Here is a 3,803-nt window from a genome sequence, read left to right as displayed (position 1 = left end):
AAAAAAAAAAAAAAAAGAAAGCTCACTGTGAGCCAGGGTGAGGAGGGGAGCCTTGGAGAATCATGAATGCAATATCTATGTCTATATTCCCAGACCAACAGCAAAGTCTGAAACTCATTAGGTATTTAAGAAATAGCTGCTGAGTTATTGCCTAGGTGTGCTCAGCTGAAGAAGCAGGGTTGGACTAACAGTCAAGCTTCCTAACTCCTACCCCAATACTTTTCCAAACACATCACTTATTTTTCCATAGCTGATAGAAAGTAAAGTGCTTAAGTTGTACATAATGTTAACTCACTTTCCCTACAGGCCAATCATGATTGACTATCAGTAGCTTCTGTGACAATCTTAGGAAACTAATGACTAGAAAGTTGAACCTTTCAGAGTTCCCATTCTCATGGCATATGCTATTTCTATTTTGAAATAAAAATCCTTCCAAATGAAACTTTACCCATCAAAATCACAGAGAAGTGAAAAATAGATACAAGAAGAAAGCAAAACGTTAACTTCAATATTGATTTGTCTATTTTGCTTTAAAATTATCATAACCACCAAGCCATTCTATTTTTAGGAAGATACATTCTTTTTGAAGTGTTAGGAACTATGATAACTATTTATTCTTAACTATAAGTCCTAAATGACCAGTATGTGTATTAGTAGATAACTGGACACAGAGCAAGGTCAGAAGGGTGACTGAGCGTGGCAGAAAGGGCAGTATCTCCAGCAACTGCAGATGGATAAATGACAATGAGTCCAGATAATGGATTCTGATACAACCATTCAAATAATGCTTATGAGCACTTGATAACAAGGAAGAGCTTAAGGTACAGTATTTTAGAGAGGAAAAAGGCAAGTTGGAAAAAAATATATGGAAAGCATGCTTCAATCATGCATAGAGATGCTTCTACTTTAAACTTTTTTTTTTTTTTTTTTTTTTGAGACAGGGTCTCACTCTGTCACCCAGGCTGGAGTGCAGTGGCATGGTGATCTCCACTCACTGCAGCCTCAACTTCCTGGGCTCAAGCAAGCCTCTCACCTCAACCTCCTAAGTAGCTGGGACTACAGGCATGTGCCACCATGCCCAGCTAATTTTTTGTATTGTTAGTAGAGATGGGGTTTTGCCATGTTGCCCAGTCTGGTCTCAAATTCCTGAATTTAAGTAATCCGGTTGCCTCGGCCTCCTAAAGTGCTGGGATTACAGGCGTGAGCCACCGCCTTTACTTTATACTTTCTTGTTGAAGTAGACTGTACTACTGATTCCCCACCCACACCCTCTTTTTGGATATCTGGCCCCTCCTAGAGTCTCTGGAAAGGGCAGCACTACAAATCCAGGGACAACTAGGAAACTCCCACCCCCACTGCTAGGCAGATCAGATTCTCTATCCTGCCAATTGGAAATGACACAGAGAGTGTTCAATAAATTTTTTGCAGAGGAGCATCTGTATGGAAAAGCCCAGTAACACTGGAACCAGGGGTACTGCCAGGGCAAGCCAAAGCCTCAGAGGCTGGAGGAGCCTGGAGCACGTGCCGAATGTCCATCTGCAAAGCAAAGCACAAGCATGGAGCAGAAGTCCAGAGTGAAGGCATGCAGGAGAGAAAAATCACCTCCCAGCATAGTCCTTCCATGGTGTGGTCATATATTGAGTTCTGTACTTAGATGTCTATGAGATTGCCTATTGTATTCTTAATACAAATCCCTCTTAAGCCAGCCTAGAATAGGTTAAGATAAATGTAATGACTTGACTTGGCTGGAGTGCAGTGGCATGATCATGGCTCACGGCAGCCTCAACTTCCTGGGCTCAGGTGATCCTCCCACTTCAGCCTCCTGAGTAGCTGGGACTACAGGCATGAGCCACCACGCCTAGCTAATTTTTTGTATTTTTTCTCATAAAAATATTATGTTTTTCAGAAGAAATATTATATATAATACATTGAAAGTCACTGATTGCTTTTTCTTCATCTTTTTTTTCTGTGAATGTGTAGGTGTTTGAGTCTCTTGTATTTCTTCTTTTACACAGGATATGGGCTGTTTGAAAACTATTTTGTTATCTTCATCATCATCGTTCATTTCAGCCACTTCAGATTTTCGTCTCTCCAAAAATGTTGATGTACAAACCGGTGTGGGGCCCTGGCTATCCACAGTCTTCTCAGGAGTGTCAAGAGTGCCTAAAACCTTTTGCTTCTTCTTACGTAAAACCTGGCCTTTTGTTTTTGTTTGTTTGTTTGTTTGTTTGTTTTCAGATAGACTTTCGATCTTGTTGCCCAGGCTGGAGTGCAATGGCGTGATCTCGGCTCACTGAAACCTCTGCCTCCCAGGTTCAAGCGATTCTCCTGCCTCAGCCTCCCGAGTAGCTGGGATTACAGGTGCCCGACACCATGCCTGGCTAATTTTTGTATTTTTTAGTAGAGACAGGGTTTCAGCATGTTGGCCAGGCTGGTCTCGAACTCCTGACCTCAGGTGATCCACCCACATCGGCCTCCCAGAGTGCTGGGATTGCAGGCGTGAGCCACCGCGCCCGGCAAACCTGGCGTTTTGTAGATGTCCGATTATTTGTTTTTGAAATACTTTCTGTTTTCTGTGAAATCAAAGAAGGAAAATCATAATCAATTCCTTTTTAAGCTAATTTCTTCCTGAGTAATCTTTCTTTTTAAATCTCCCCTCCACCCGCAGCTTTTGTGTAAGTGCCGATTCTGATTATTACCGTTTCACTGATGGATATGATGGCTGCTTAAACGGACTATCCCAGTCTTCAAAGAGTTCTTTCTGTACTTTTTCAGGTAGCATAAAATGACACTCCGAGAGTCTTTCACCAAACAGGTAGTTGTTCATTGTTTCAGCAACTATCTTGGCAACATCCTCAGACTCACACTCCACACATGCATAGCCTTTGCTATTTCCAGTCCTTTTCTTTCTGGATAGTCTGAAGCTTGTAACAGTGCCACACTGGGAGGAATATGAAAGGATCTGGGTTTTGTTCAGTAGGTTAGGTAGGTGGCACACATAGACCACTCCAGGAGTAAGTTGTTCTTGTTTTTTTCGCCGGGTTACGCGCAGAACCTGTGCCACCTCCTTCTGAAACCCGCATCTTCCTGTGGGTTCAGCGACAGGATTGGCCCAGCCAGGCCGGAAAAGGCCGCCATGCCAAAAGCGGCCGACACCAACTCCACGCGGCGCTCCCGGAAACGCCCAATTTTTTGTATTTTTAATACAAACAGGGTTTCGCCATGTTGCCCAGGCTGGTCTAGAACTCCTGGACTCGAGCGATCTGCCTGCCCTGACTCCCAAATTGCTGTGATTATAGGCGTGAGCCACAGCACCCAGCCTTGACTTTGAAATATATGTTGTACATCCAGTCAGCAGTGAACTCTGGGGGGAACACTAAAGATAAGGAGAATGAGAGAAGAGATACCTCCAATTAAAGGAGTTAAGAAGAGATGCTTCAACTTATGTTTTAAAAAGTCACTGCAGGCTGGGCACAGTGACTTATGCCTATAGTCACATCACTTTGGGAGGATGAAGTGGGTGAAGCGCTTGAGCCTAGAAGTTTGAGACCAGCCTGGGCAACATGGAAAAGCCCCATCTGTACAAAAAATATAATAAATTAGCAGGGCACAGTGGTGCCTGTGGTTGCAGCTCCTGGGGAGGCTGAGGTGGGAGGTTGAGGCTGCAGTGAGCTGAGATCCACCACTCCACTCCAGCCTGGGCAACAGAGTGAGACCATGTCCGAAAAAAAAAAAAGTCAGTAGGGTTTTCCGGATGAAACCTCTATTTCCATAAAAAAAAAAAAAAAAAAAAAAAAAAAAAA

General features: G+C 43.4%; 1 pseudogene; it reads right to left on the bottom strand.

Annotated features, from left to right (window-relative positions):
* Nucleotides 1-1,410: 1,410 nt before the first annotated feature.
* Nucleotides 1,411-3,138, bottom strand: LOC116463638 (MKI67 FHA domain-interacting nucleolar phosphoprotein-like; annotated as a pseudogene).
* Nucleotides 3,139-3,803: the final 665 nt, after the last annotated feature.

The sequence above is a fragment of the Hylobates moloch genome, unplaced genomic scaffold (genome assembly GCF_009828535.3).
Source record: "Hylobates moloch isolate HMO894 unplaced genomic scaffold, HMol_V3 SCAFFOLD_47, whole genome shotgun sequence".
Lineage (NCBI taxonomy): Eukaryota > Metazoa > Chordata > Mammalia > Primates > Hylobatidae > Hylobates > Hylobates moloch.
The sequence above is the reverse complement of the archived record's forward strand: the minus strand, read 5'-3'. Positions and strand labels throughout refer to the sequence as shown.